This window comes from Vidua chalybeata, chromosome 1 (assembly GCF_026979565.1).
Source record: "Vidua chalybeata isolate OUT-0048 chromosome 1, bVidCha1 merged haplotype, whole genome shotgun sequence".
NCBI lineage: Eukaryota > Metazoa > Chordata > Aves > Passeriformes > Viduidae > Vidua > Vidua chalybeata.
Genome location: NC_071530.1, coordinates 42,463,777 through 42,478,865, shown reverse-complemented (window position 1 = coordinate 42,478,865; position 15,089 = coordinate 42,463,777). Strand labels below are relative to the sequence as shown.

At 41.2% G+C, this 15,089-nt stretch overlaps 1 long non-coding RNA gene across 1 annotated transcript; it reads left to right on the top strand.

Annotated features, from left to right (window-relative positions):
- Positions 1-2,068: 2,068 nt before the first annotated feature.
- LOC128798660 (uncharacterized) lies at positions 2,069-11,246 on the top strand. The gene is made up of 6 exons (XR_008434501.1): positions 2,069-2,253; positions 3,386-3,463; positions 3,604-3,727; positions 7,792-7,971; positions 9,514-9,683; positions 10,901-11,246. It is a non-coding gene; the product is annotated as an uncharacterized LOC128798660 (long non-coding RNA).
- The last annotated feature ends 3,843 nt before the right edge of the window (positions 11,247-15,089 follow it).

Below are 15,089 nucleotides of genomic sequence, written 5' to 3'. Positions count from 1 at the left end.
CCTGGAGAAAACTGGATCAACTGATCTGCAGAAGCCTTAAAAATATTTTAATCTGCTGTTTTATGTTTTACACGTGTCCTACAGAACCTGTGCTTCTGTTAGGACAGGGTGATGTGTTTGTTGAGCTCAAAGTAGTAATTCCTAGGGAAAAAAAGAATCATAGTCTCAAGAAATCAAAGTCATTGGCTTGGGATCCTGCATCATATCTGATGTGAAGGATTCATGTCAGGGTAGGAAAAGAGCAAGTATGCTGTGGCTTTTTCAACAATGTCCAACCGCAGCTGTTTGTGCAAGGAGGAGAAGTATCTGCTATTTCTAAAATAGTGGGTTTTTTGTTGGGCTTGGAGGCCACTGCTATCTGCACACCTGTCCAGTGATAAGGACTCTGTCCTGGCTGTGGCAGTTTTTGATTAGCTAGAACATTTCACTCTAGAGTGAACACTTTCTTTTTAGTATCTAGCATCAAAGTCCTTCTACAGGCCAGACTATTGGCATATTTCGGTGTAGAGAACAATCATCTATAGATTTGTCTGCACCTGCAGACAGACCTACCTGTTCTGCAGAACAAGTTCTCCCTGCCAGGGAGTTTAAAATGCAAAGCTATTGCTCGAGTAATCACAATGGCTGATCAAAATTTGCACTTTGTTTTCCCCTCTCACCTCTGTTCCCAAGACAATTGTGCTTGTGCAAGTAAGAAAGCAATTACCTCTGATGGCTTTCTGTATGCCTAGTCCAGCTTGCCTCTTTGGAAAGGCTCTTTGCCCATTCTGGATCAGGAATCATCTATGGAATTAGCCCTGGATCTCCTGCTCCATCAGAGGCTTCTGATCTCATCTTCCACCCCTACTCCCTGCTTTAACAAGCTGGGTGAGCCCAGTATGTGCCATCAGAGTGTTGGTTTTTCACATGAGGTCCCTCAGTGTGGTGAAGGAAAGGCAGTAATGGAAAGAACTGCTCATGCCTCAGGGTTGAGGAAAATGCAGTGTGCCAGCCTGGGTGCTCTTTCTAGTTCTTGTGTCATATGAAGGCAATACAGGGTTGTCAAAAGTATCTTTTTTGTCCAGGCAAAAACCTAGCTGTGATCACATCATGGGGAAAAAAACCCCAGTGATTGTAACTCCTGAAAGGACAAACAAGTACTGACTGTGAAAAAAATTAGATAAAACAAAACCTGGTTCATTTAAATGACCAGCTGTGCATCCAGTGATGCCTTGGTCTATAGGGTTGAATGCCTCTCCTAAAGCAGAGCTTTCCCTCATCTATTCTGAATTAACTGCAGCCATTGTTCTTTGCTCTCTTGAGGGCTATACCTATTCCTAGAGCTAATTCAAATTAGCTGTCCCAGTTAATTAAAGCATCTTAATTAATGGAAAAATACAGAGTCTTTATCAGGCGCTCCTTGGCTGGAATACAGCCTAAGATACCACAGCTGAGCAGAAAAGAGACATTTTCTTTTATGCTTTAAATAGCTTGCCAATATGATAATGTGGTTATAACCAAACTCTTATGAGGATGAAGTTGTTTTCCCACAGCTATAACCCAAATGTGGATTGTTACTCCATTTCCACTCAAGCTCCCACTGAAGACAGGGTGGTGTTGGCCAAGGAAGAGCTGGTTTTGTGTGGGATGACTTGCAGAGGAAATGCAAGCAAAGATATAAGCAGGGAGAGTGTGAAAACACTCTTACTCACTTTCCTGTGAGAGGAGACAGGGGGTGACCACTGGAAGTGGCTGGTATTCTTCCCCTCTGTCCTCGCAGCCCTGTGGTCATCAGCTGGGTCAAAGATGGCAAGGAGAAGGACAGGGACAAGCTGTGGTCCTCCTTGCTCAGGCACCCTGCTCCAGGCACAGGGTGTGACAGCCAGTGGAGCCATCCAAACAGCCCCACATGAGCCCTGCAGCTGCATGGCCCAGGCAGCCAAAGGCACAAGCTGACCTTCCACCAGGACTTGTGTAGTTGTCTTCTCATGGAGGCAATATTCTTCTCTTGCTGTTTCCAGATTCACCAACTGAACAGGAAAATTTTATTTGTTTACTAACTTCCTTCTCTTCAGGTTTTCTGGGAGTTTCTCCATTCCTGGCTGGTGCTTGCAGCTTCTCTGCTGCCAGGGTTATCTGGCTCTCAGGAGAAATGGGTCTGAGCAGCAAAGGATGCAAGTGTTGGAACCCCCAGGAGTTCCCTCTGAACAGCACCAGCAAGAAAGAGAAGCATTTTATAAGTACTCACCAGTATGACACATTAAAACAAGCAAGGTAATTACTATGCAGTTTAATTAGCTCAGAAATTAATCACCTTTGCAATTGAGAAAAAAGACCAGAGTGTGTTTCTAAATTGGGCAGTACAAAATTACTCAGTGCCTGTCCTGGAACATCAGGTAGGTAAATCCATGTACCTTTTATGTCTCAAGCATGTGACACAATCATCCCTTTTATTCCTCATTCCATCAGTGATTCCAGTGATCCACTGGATCTTTTTAAAACAATTGGCAATAAACAAGAGTGATTGTAAAGCCCCCTAAGTTGCAGTTTGTGCAATACCTTTTCCAGCACTTAATTTTTTCTGCCACCACAGATAAAAATGTACTTGGCTGATCAGGCCAGGAGAATCCAATTTTTATTCCTGCAATGTTTGCAGGAGAATGCCCCATCCATTCCTCTTTAGAGAGGGAGAGGGATGGGAAGCATTCCCCTTGTGAACATTTTGCTGTGCAAAGGCCATGCAAGATGAATAGTTTTTGGCCTGTTACATCAACAAAGCAGATAATTTCTTCCATTCTTCTTCAAGCTATTGTGAGCTTCTTTATGCTTGACTCAGACCAGATCCCTCTCTTCCAGTTTGCTTCATTTTTCTTTCCTGTATTGGCTTTTGCTGAGACTGGGAAACTGTCTGACAGTCAGCTAGAGCTCCACTCAGGTGCGTTAGGAAAAGAAAGGGAGGATTTTCCCAAATAGCTAAAGACATTGTGTTTTGCTGTATTGGATACAAGGTCCTGGAAGGTAGGAACACAACTGCACTAGGGAGTTGTGTTCAGCTACCCTTGTGGATAGCTGGGCAAGAGGAGTGCATTGAATGAACCCCAGGGACATGAGAATAGAGGTAAGTTAAAATGCAGATGTGCAAAGTGTAACAGAGGTAGCTGGAGCTGCTCTGAATCAAAAAATCCACCAGCTGACGAGGGTCACTAATGTAAGGATCAGAAAGTTGCAAGTAGAAGCAAAGTGGACTTTAGCAAAATGTTAAGAAGAATGAGTGTAATGAAGGATGAAATCAAGTCAATGATGATTCAATCCAAGAGAACTGTGTGCAATATCAGCTTGTCAGTATCTGCTTCTCAGCATTGGCCATCATTTAAGGTGTCTGTAGCTGCACTGTTAATATTTCCAGCCACTACAATGAAGATTTATGTGCCATGCATGGAATCAAGCACATCACTGTCCTAGGAGCCCTACTCCAAAAACACAGGTGAGGATACCTGATGCACACAGGAATATATATATGTCTGTGAAGAACAGACATATATATATATATAAATGTAAGTGTGTGTGTATGTGTGCATATATGTATGAGATATATATGAACTATTCTCTTATGTTTCCAAGAAGTGTTGAGAGTTGTTGCCTTGTCTCAAGACCAAGTCAAACAGGCACAGCCACCCAGAACTAGTTAGTCTGTGTGAAGGAAGGAAGAACCAGCAATCTCCTTTTCCCAGGCTCTTCCCAGGAAGAGGTAATCTTGTTTTTTCTTATTGAATTGTTAGAAGCTCCTTTTACCATGCTGGATTATTTAAAACTTGTTCAATTTTGCAGTGGGTTCCCTGGGATTGATATTTTAACTGCTCCTGTAGTGAGCATTAATAAAATTTGGGAGAGGTCATTGCTGCCTTGTTGGATATTGATTTCTGTCGATAAGGAAACATTTTAACTGGGTTACAAAGTGTCCTTCTCTAAGATGCTTAAAATAGGACTGAAGAACCATTATGATATAAACTAATCTGCTGGACATCAAATTCAGAGATGATCCTGAAATTGTTTAGGTATTGATTCTTTGTTATCTTTTCCTGTGGAGCATATTGCTCAATTCTGTTACCATTGAACTGCTGTCAGAAGGAAATTTCAGTGGGCAGCATCAATACAGAAAATTTAAAATTTAGCTGCTTTTTTTTTTCTATAGAAGACTTTGGTCTTTTTGCTATTTTCCCAGTAGGGGTGTGTAATCAGAGAAATTGCAGCTTTTATATATTTTTACTGCACCTCAGTGGAACAAGGTTATTATGGTACTAAGCCAGTTGGGCATGAGAGAATGGATGTTTCAAATGTGTCACAGTGCTACTCTCAAAACTGTAAAAAAGACCTCAAATTAAAGGATACCAGGAAGTTACCTAGTCCCATAGAATTGGTCCATGCAAAAATAGGGAAAAAATGGGACCCTTCTTCCCCTTCTGAGTTCATTCCTACTTGTTTACTACTTCTGAGAGCCTAGGATGAGAGGAACAATCCACAGCATGTGCACTGTGGGCCTAAGCCAAAACCCATAGAAATCAATTGGAAAATACCTTTATTGGGAGGTGGACTAGGCTTGGTATTAATCACAAGCTGCCAAACCTTAAGTAGTTGTCTCTGTGCTCATGCAATGTTGTGTTGCATAACAGGCCCAGTTCTGATTAAAGTCTTCTCTTTCTTCCTAGAAGGGGTAGGTTTTATATTTTAAAGTGCCACTAGCATGAAATGAACAGAAGCTTCCAAGAACTGTGGGAAAATGTTCTGGGATCCTTTTTGTATCTGAATATGGTCTCATGAGTTTCTCAGCATTTGTGCATCTGAGAGCAGGTTTCACCAGATGAATTAGAGCCTGTCGGTGGTTCAATGCAAGACATGGCAGATCTTTCATCTGTTGGGAATAAATAAAGAAATTTGTTTTTTCAAACTGACCCAAACATCTCAGTCTAAATAACATTCTAAAACCAGCAAGGAAACTACCTGGAAAAAAGCAAAATCTCTCTGTTTCTTAGCTTGGCTCACCATCCTACCTATGCTTGTTCTTCCCCCCTGGAATGCATTAACCTTTTTTCTCCCCCCATTTCCATCTCCTGGCAGGGGGGGCAGGTCACCTGGCAGGTCACCATGCAGGCAGTGTTGTGGATTGCTTGGCTGTATTCTAAGCAAGCTGGAGCTACTATTTTAAAACTCTTCTTCTGATTCATTAAGACTCTGAAATAACTGGTCCCCCAGGTGTCCACAGAGGCACAGCTCTGTCCTGGCTGCATGTAGTCTCATACTGAAGGTCAAGATATAAATCTAATGCATTCATAAAGAGACCCTGGGAAGAAATGCTTGTATATTTTAGGAGACAAAATCTTGTTCCCTTTTTTTTTAAATAAGTGTTTTTTCCTCTTTGTTCAAACCACATTATATTGCCTTTCAGGGTGGGATTAGCTGACAAAACCAGTCTAACCCAAGAGCCTTGACCACAAACCCTGGGAAGGAAATGTGGTTTTGCCATAGCTATTTCCTTGCTACCTGTATCCAGAGACAAGATACTGTGGTGAAACTCAGTCAGTGGTTAAGGGTAGAAGTCCATACCTAGCAGAAAAAATAGGTATCTCCCACACATTTATCTCCTGATGAAGAGCACAGCCATCATCTAGTCCCCGTGGCTCTCTAGATTGTGCATGGAGACAGAGAAGTGCCTCCAAACAGGCAACTCCATGACATCCTCCTTAGAAATGACAGAAAAGAGAGAGGAAAATACAGAGGAGTAAGTCTTAGTTCCTGTTTGTCTCCAGGAGGGAAGAGATTATCTTTGTGTCACAGAAAGCCACCTTGTTCCATTCAGGATGGGCAGCTTGTTCTCCTTTCCCCTAAATGGATATCAAGGTATTTTTTGGGAACTGGCAAAGGAAAATCACCCTTTGAAGCTAAGCAGCTGGCAGGTATTTTACCCTTTTTGCCAAAAATAATGCCTGTTAAAAGCTCTTTTCCACGGCATGAGAGACCCAGATCCAATTATTGTCTCTTTCAGTGAGGATTGACATAGACACTTTCCATTTCCCACAACAATGTTGGGATCAACAGGCAATTAACTATTGTGAGGGGAGGGCTGGGGAAGCACTTTCAGTCTTTCCTGTTGAACTCAGCCCATCCTTGCATTTTCACCATTGTGTCTGTGGGCTGATTTAATGTCATTTTTGCTGTAAAGGATATTTTTTATTTGGAATAAAAATTTTGATGAAAAAATGTCAATCCTATTGACAAATTTTCATCTCCTAGCAGCAGACTGATTTTTAAAAATACTTTTGTGTGAAGAGAATTTTAAAAATCTCTGCAGAAAGCAGTAGTCAGTAATGAAATTTTCATGTTATGAAGAGACCTCAATGTCATTTTTATTATGAGTGAAAAGAAAAATACATGAGACTCTTTTGTGTCTCATTTCCAGCCTTAGGGAGAGAATGTATCCAGAAGCAACTTTAAGTAACTATCAGTAAAGAAAAAGAGTTATATGAATTTGTTGCATAAGCTAATTAGTTCACACTGTTACCTTCTGTGTATGAAAAAAAATCTGCAAAGAATGGGAGAATTTTGTCTGTGAAATTTAGCTTTGTAAAATTTATGACTACAGAATTCAATAAAATCAGTAGAGTTGAATCAATAGAGAAATCGACTTCAAAAGAATGAATACCCCCTGGTCTCAACAGACCAGTTTGTCAGTGGGCTGTCAGTTCCTAGAAATCAACTGCATTTGCTCTGGGAAACAGGGGTAACTGTAAACAACTCTAACAGAAGTTTTAGAAAATATTACATTCTTTCATGTCTGGGATTTTCTGTTTCATGTACTCATATCTAAAGGAGGCAAAATTGCTAGTGACTTGGAAAATGTATTGGGATGTCTCTAGTTAAAAGGGATGAGACAGGTATTGTTGGGTAGTGGAGTGAAAACAGCTGAAAGAACTGAGAGCCACAAATTTGCTGTGCATTTTCTGTCATTTTTATCTTGTAGAAATATAAGATGCTTAATGAGAGCTGCTTCTCATAATACCATATTTCCATGCCCTTGGCAGCAGTACAGAGATCAGATCTTCACAGAACAATTATTTGGTGATCTGTCTGATGTGCTGGGCACAAACATGCTTTTCTTTGCCCTGGGCATGCTGTACTACTTCTATTCCCACTTGCTTCTTCAATAAACATGCATATTGTGTCAGCAATGGAGAGCTGCCACCGGCCTTATTTCTGCAAGCTGCCTTGGAGTCTGACTCAGTGTATTTCACTGGGAGTCTGGCAATTCAGGAGAGCACTTCTCATTTGAGCAGTCCCTTAGTTTCCAGTCTGTCACCTTTGGTGAATAGTGGCATAAATGTGGATGATCACTGCAGGCACCCGTGACAGCAGTAGGTGTCATGTTTCTTAATATTTCACCCTTTCCAGGTGACAGCAGCAAGCCTCTTTTCTGAATGAGACCAGAATGGAAACACTGTGGGTTTGCTTGAATGTTTGAACCTTCTTTCTCTATTTTTTTTTTGGCTTTGTTACTAGGATGAGGTGGCACTAACAGTCTAGTTCTCCTGATAGATTTTTCTTGTAACTATACTCAGGAACAGATGCAATTTCCTCATAAGATCAGGTTGTTCTAAAATTCCGTGCAGAGTCATACAAATGTTTGTAATTTAATGCAAAAGTGAATCATATGTTTCTCAGACTGTATAGGCTTAGACTTTAACTCTTGTTGGTTGTTAAATTCTGACCCTGAGAGCCCCTAATTCACACCGTTTTCTCATGTGTTTTATTGTCCAAAAGTCTTGCAAAGTTATGCCTCATGTGAATTAAAGTCTGCTAGAAACATGAAGGAAAGGTCAGAGGGACCTGCAGCTGGAGGCATGTGGGTCACAGATCTGGCCCAGGGCACGTGCTGACAGTCAGACTCCTAAAAAGATGTGAAGTTTGAAATTCACTTTTTGGTCAGAAAGCTCTGCCCAGGTATGGCTGTAAAAGTGATCTATATAATTAAAAGTGATCCATGTAATTAAGCTGATTATGAGACAGTTTAGTACTGATGAAATACAGCTTGTGCAGGGAGCCAGAAAAAATCCTCTGTAGCCCATCACACTCCAATAAAGCTCTTTTTGCTGCTGTATACAGCCCATGAAAAGACATTTCATGCACAGCAAAGGCCACATACACACACTGAGATTTTCTGTGATGCTGTTGGAGTCTGGTGTTGTCTGACCAGGCTCCTTCAGACAATCCATGCAGGGCGGTTTAAAGTTCAATATCAAATTATTAGTGTACAGATTTTTCTAGTCTTACTTGGGCTTTCACAAACAGACTTAAGAATTTAAAGCAATGACGTTACAACAATTCATGTTTTCATTTTTCATCTCTACACTAAAACTAATAACTCTATATAAGCAGTAGGCAAACATAAATATACCCTAAAAAAGCCTCAACAGCTATAAAACTGGATAAGCATTTACATTTATGAAAGAATTAAGCAAGTCTCAGATAAATAAAGAAGGTTTTGGACATGTTTCTCCATGCAAGTGTAGAGCTTGCTGTGAGAGCCAAGCTGTTTAAACCAGATCCTTTCTGGCATTCAAGATCCATTTGAACCTTTAAGAAACAGACAGGCACCTTGTGGATTTGCCTGCTACACAAGCATTTGCCCCAAAAGCCATCAAATACATTCAGAGGCAGAGAGGTCCTTGAGGTGCTATTAGACCAGATATAACATCTGGCTCAAGGAGTCTCTAAGGCCTGAGATGGCAGCAATTGAGAGGGTATTTCAGAGGAATTATCCACTTGTGGTAGCCCTGTCTCAACAGCTTTCTCATCGACATCTGCTCCAACTGATGCTTAAAAAGAAGGCACATCCACCTTCTGTCTGATCTCGAACATCTGTTGGTTAGTTTTGTATTAGTCTTGGAAAGTGGGGTTAAATTACTGTGTGAAGAAAGAGAAGCAAATTGAAAAATACAGTATTAAGTATGCAGAGGCAGACTCCCAAAATACAGCCAACCTTGCTCAGCAGATAGAAGTCAAAATGAAAATGCCTGTCCAGCAGCCTCTCACATGTAAAACCTTGCATATACAGGCTTATGTAAAAAGCTGTATATATAGAGTGCAAAATGAAGCTAATCTGTTCTTGGCAAATAAAATAGATTGGAAACTATAGAGAAGTGATTTGTTTTTCTGTGGATGATAATTGTTTGCACTGATGTGAAGCGACCCCAGGAGGTCAGCTTTTATGCTCATGGATCTTAATTGAAGTCAGCTGGACTAAAAGCATGTGTGGTTTCATGGAGCCCCATTTCAGGTTTAGGGTGATTAATGTATTCACAGTTCTATCCTGTATGCTGGCCAAATGAGGGCTCCACCATTCTTGGCACCATGCCTCTGCCACTTCAGAGATAATCCCTCCCTCAGAGACCTCTCTAGACAAACCATGACTGGGGAAGATCAGAGAAGAGCGCCGTGTCTGTTGGCACAGATTATTCAGTGTATGCATATGCTTTTTTTAAGGAGTGGATCTTTTTGGTCCTGAATTTATTTAAAGGAATCTGCTACCACTGGTAGGTAGGAACACTTTGGAGAGAGGTCTTACATGTGTGAGTCATTCGAGGAGGAAAACCAGAACAGCAAAACCAGTGGGAAGAGCTGAAGAAGCCTGAGTGAGGAGCAAAGCAAGACAGGTAAGATGATGCACAGTGACTGCCATGCTGAGGGGCCAAACAGTGCATTTGGCTTTGGAGGAAGAATGGTGGGACAGGATACCACTAGGAAACCTGACTGGGGGAGGCAAAGAAACAAACACCTGGGCAAACTGACACCAACTTTCAAAGCATCCATATGAAACTATTACCCTTCTTATTTTGTGCTTATAGGACTGACATGGCCAAGCAAGTAACTTCAATGTTTGACACAGACAGGACTCTCATGAGGGGCTGGCCAATGCAGCAGCTGCCTTTAATGTGTCTGGCTTTAGTGTGCTTGCACAAAAAATCCTGGCAGGCAGGGCTGACTGCTCAGGACCACCATAGCAGACTGGAGTTGCAGGCAGGACCTCTGTCGTGTAGATGTTAGATTGTTGCTGGCACTCACTTTCACCCAGGGCTGAGTCAAGGCACAAACCCACCTGAGGCACTCCCTGGAAGGTTCACAAAGCCATCAGTCAATGCTAAAATGGTGTGTGTGATACGACCTTCTGCAGGTCATAAACACTCAGGGCACCAGAATGGAGAGAAAAGGAATGAAAAAAAGGGAAATTCACAGATATACCAAAAAGTAAATACATTTTTCACGTCAGGCACATTATTTACTATTACTACCATGAACTTGAGAGATGATATTTTACTTGTGTGAATGAAGATAATGAAACGCAGTCAAGGCTGTAGGAACATCTCAATCAATGTGCACTTCATGACCTCAACCAAACCTGGCCTTGCACTCCATTTAGCAAGAAGTTCTCTTCCCCCATACTGGATAAGAAAAAGCTTTTCAATCTGTTGGAATCACATCAAGCATTTAATTAAGTGTCTCTGTATTTGTTCAGTTAGTGAGAAAACAAGCTGCTTAGTGCAGGCTATTTTCGAGCAGGAACTACACAAGGGTGAGTCTGCAAATTAGGAATGGTTGTTAGAATCACTATTATAGGGATCATTCTACTCTTCCATATGCTGCTTGTTTTCTCTCACAGGCTTCTTGTTCCATACAACTGACTTTAATGGCTACAGTTGCATTTCTGAGCCTGTGAAGGGTCCCAAACAACTGCAGTTTAATGTTAGTGAATGGAAAGCAAAAAAAGAACTTGTTATATTAGCTCAGAGTTACGGAAACAAAGCAGCAAGTGAATAACAGTACTGGCAGGTGAACTTGGAAAGAGCTGTAATAGAACTTTTTTCATCCACAGATCTACTCAAAGAGATAACCTGACATGTATGGAATTGCAATGGAAAGGATTTAATGTAGGAATTTTAGAATTATTCAGCTGATTTGATCCATTCCTAGAAGAGCATAAAAAGGTGACAGAAATGTTGCTACAAGGATTACTTCATACTTTTTGAAAACATAGGGTGTAAATCTCTTCTCCTGAACCAGCAATTTGTCAGCAAGTACTTCTGAGCGTGGAAAGTGAAATATTCATTTAGAGTTGTCAACTGCACAGAAATCTTCCGTGTTGAGCAGTTTTTCATGCAGCAATTTTTAAAGGATTAAATCCTAAAGAGTAGTTTCTGTAAATTTATCCCCATTCACTGGAGGTGGTGCATGTTATCAAGTCCAGTAGTGAATTTCTTGCAAGAGAATGGTGTTTCTTTGTCAGATTCCTGTGTCTGGTTTTATGACTGCGATATATAAGTCGGGACATAACATATAAATTTGCAGGCATGGCTAAAAAGAAACGGGACGAGTTTGCTGAAAAGCTCCATGAGCTTGGCTTGCAGCTGAGGGGCAGGGAGGAAAGGAATGGGAGCAGCCACTGTTACTCCTGGAAAGCACCAATCCTTTCAGCAGCACAGCGTGGCTGGCACACACCCTCTCCTGCCACGGCAGCTCGTTTGGCTTGCTAAAACTCAGGCATAGCAAAATAGACAAAGGGGCTGTCTTTTTCTGCTGCCCCAGCAATCTGCTGCCCTAATTACGTGCCTACAACTTATGCTGGCTCATAACCATGTGATGAAGGCTGTTCCTGAGGGCTTTTAATTGATTGAGGCAGCTCTTGATTCTTAGGACAAGAGAGGCAAAGGTAGAAAGCTATAAGCCTCAGGAAGGGAAATAAATAAATTAGAAAATATTTTGCTTCAGCTTCAGAATGATTTTTTTTTTGTTTCAAGGCCTCCCAAGATGATGTGGACCAGAAAAGTGTTACTACAGTACAGGGTCATATGTATGAGGCAGAAAATTCAGTAACTAAATCTAAGGCACATCATTAGCTTTAGTGCCCCAGTAAAGGAATAAAAGCATAAACCAACAAATAGCTGTCTAAGGTATTTCACAGAAGCCATCAGTGAAAACACTGACAGAGACGAGGCAATGTCTGTATCCAGCCATTGCTCAAAACAATGAGAATGTCTCATGAGCAACGTATGAGAATGTATGAGCACTACACAAACTGAATTTCTCATGTCATAGCTATGAATTTACTTTATGGGGGTATATATGGGGGTGTGGTGGTGGTCAGTAATGATAGAAAACTACAGGGCAGCAGATGCTTTAAGACTATTAAAAATCAGTTTTGCAATGGTGTAAAACAAAAAAAAACCAAAAACCTGCATTCACGATCTCTGAAAAGAATTGCATCTAACATTCTTCTAAATGTAGGCTCCACATGTGGACTTCCTTGCTTGAAAACCTGGAGAGCTATCTTCCTAAATTTGACAATTCATATGGTATGCTGCTATAATCATAGAATCACTCAGCTTGGAAACACCTTTAATATCATTGAGTCCTACTGTTAACCCAGCACTGCCACATCCACCACTAAACCATGTCCCTGAGCACCGCATCTACAGGTTTTTAAATACCTCCAGGGATGGTGACTCAACCACTTCCCTGCACAGCCTGTTCCAGAGCTTGACAGCCCTTTCAATGAAGTAATTTTTCCTGTTATCCTATCTAAACCTGCCCTGGCACAACTTGAGATACTTTCCTCTTGTCCTATCACTTGTTCCTTGGGAGAAGAGACCAACCTCCACCTGGCTACACCCTCCTTTCAGGTAGTTCTAGAGAACAATAAAGTCTTACTCTCTTTTTCTCCAAGTTAAACAACCCCAGCTCCCTCAGCTGCTTCTCACAGGACTTGTGCTCCAGACCCTTCACCAACTTTATTGCAATGCTTTGGATGCATAATATGTAGAACGTTTGTCTGAACCAAGTAGAAGAAGTGCTTTTTGCCTTGGAATAACATGTTTTATATAATAATTTTAATGTCCTGACTCATGCTGGCCCAGAGGGCTCCAAATTCTTTAGACAGCTCTGCCTGCATTGCCATTTGTCACAGCTGAGCCTGAGGTGAAGAGGTGAACATGAAGGTAGGAAGTCTTTGGGAATAGAAATTGTGAATGAAGGCTCTTTGTTAACACTGAGGAAAAGTCCCAGGAGGAAAGTATCCAGGAAGATTGATGGAATTGATGAGCTGAGTGGAAGGGCATCACACCAACCTGGCTGACAACACAAATGATGGAAAAGGCTGTGCAAAAAACAACGCACATGGTGCAGAAAGCATAGGATGAAGAGGAGAAGCCTTCCTTGTCTACTGGACCTTGCAAAGAATGCACAGAAATGAGGGATGGGTCTTATTCCCATGAGCTGGCAAAGTACCATACAAGAAAGCAAGCTTCTCTTCTTGCAGCTACCAGTGTCTTCTTACCTCCATTTTTTACGTAAAGATTTCTCCCCATTTCACCCTTTGCTGTCTTGTCAGAGGATATTTTGAGGCCTCTTGATATTCCAGCATCCAATGCTGTATAAGCATTACACAAGGAACAGATGCAGTTCCATTGTGTCTTGGGATGTGTAATCATCCGTCCCCTCTCCTGATGTTGTAGCTGTCACTCCATAGGGAAATGGGGCAGTATCTGCTGTGGGTCCTGTGTAAACATGATACCATAAATGCATTGCAGAAATGTGTCTGTAACAAATACTTTATTCATATCCATAATGCTTTAGTTTCTAGAGACTTGCTATTGATCACAGACACTGGTACTCATATAAGAATCTGCCAATATCAGTCATTGTATTTTTACTTCACATATTCATGCTCAATGGCAGCAAAAGCAATAAGTTTTTCCTTGAGACTGTTGGCAATCCAGGTCATTTGTCATTTTTAAATGGACACCTGGGGTAGATTCTGTCCAAGCAAAACAAATCAATACAGTTAGTTACACTAAGTGCCTTTGAACAAGGATATTTGAAGGGGGAGAAGGAAAAGGTGCTGCAGCAAAGAAAATGATGGTGAGGAGAGGTGTGTGTGCTGCAGGCTGGGAAAATTTCACCCAGCTTAATCTCTGCCTTGGGAGTAAGGAAGGGATGGAGGATCAGGAGAAGAGAATTATAAAAGGGTGGACCAGGTTGAGGAAGAAACTGAAGAAAAGCCAAAGAAGAAGGCTTAGGAAAACAAGAAGATAAAGTAGTGAACCTAAGGTGCGTCCCCTGGGTTGAAGCAGAAGAACCAATGAAACACAGCCACTAGGCATGCCTGGAGGGGAATCTTGTTTCTATTCCATCTGATTTTGGAGCAGTGTCCTGACTTTGAACCAGCTGGGGGATTTTTTAGCCCATATCACTTATGCTGCTATCATGATTTTAGCATGGCTATAATAATCACAAGAAGAGCAGCTTGTGCAACAGCCCAGCTCTTGGAAATGGTGCAGAAAGAAAACAATCTTGTATGTCTATTTTTATAGAAGTAGATGATATAGAAGGGAGGGTTTGCTGTCTTTCCAAACATTAAATTTTAGTCACTGGTGTAAGACTCGTTGACATTTTACTTTCTATTTCAAAATGTTCATGTTTGATTGTATAAAAATAATAAGTTTTTCCATGGGGTAAGTAATTCAGCTCACTTGTCATTTTAAATGGATACCTGAGCAGATTCAGATGACTTACCAATGCACCTGAGTGCAGTTGGACCAAGGGCCTTAAATACGTTTGCATGGGAGAAGAAAAATATGCCACATGAATGGAAATAATACAAAAGAAATAAATTACATGCAACAGTCAGGCAATCAGGAGGAATGAAAGGCTTTGTCTTCATGTGCTAGAAATAACTGAACTGATCTCCCAAGATCATCATTAAATCAGCTTTAATAATGTGTTGTCATCAAAAAGAGAAAATTGCCTTCACTCCCAAAATGAGTAGATTATGAAAAGATGCTTACAGATGGTTCACAAGGCTGCAGCTGGTTTCTTGTTCTCCTTTATCCAAAAATCAAAGATGCTATAATTCTTCAAGATCTTTGTGAGAAAAAGAATCAAAGAGGTGCATTTGGATTTTTACATTATGTGACTCTGATTCCTAGAACAAATGGTGGCAAAGCAGATGAAGTGTCTCACTGTGATTCCAGAGCTCATGTCCCTGGCAAACCCATCCTGCAGGCTGT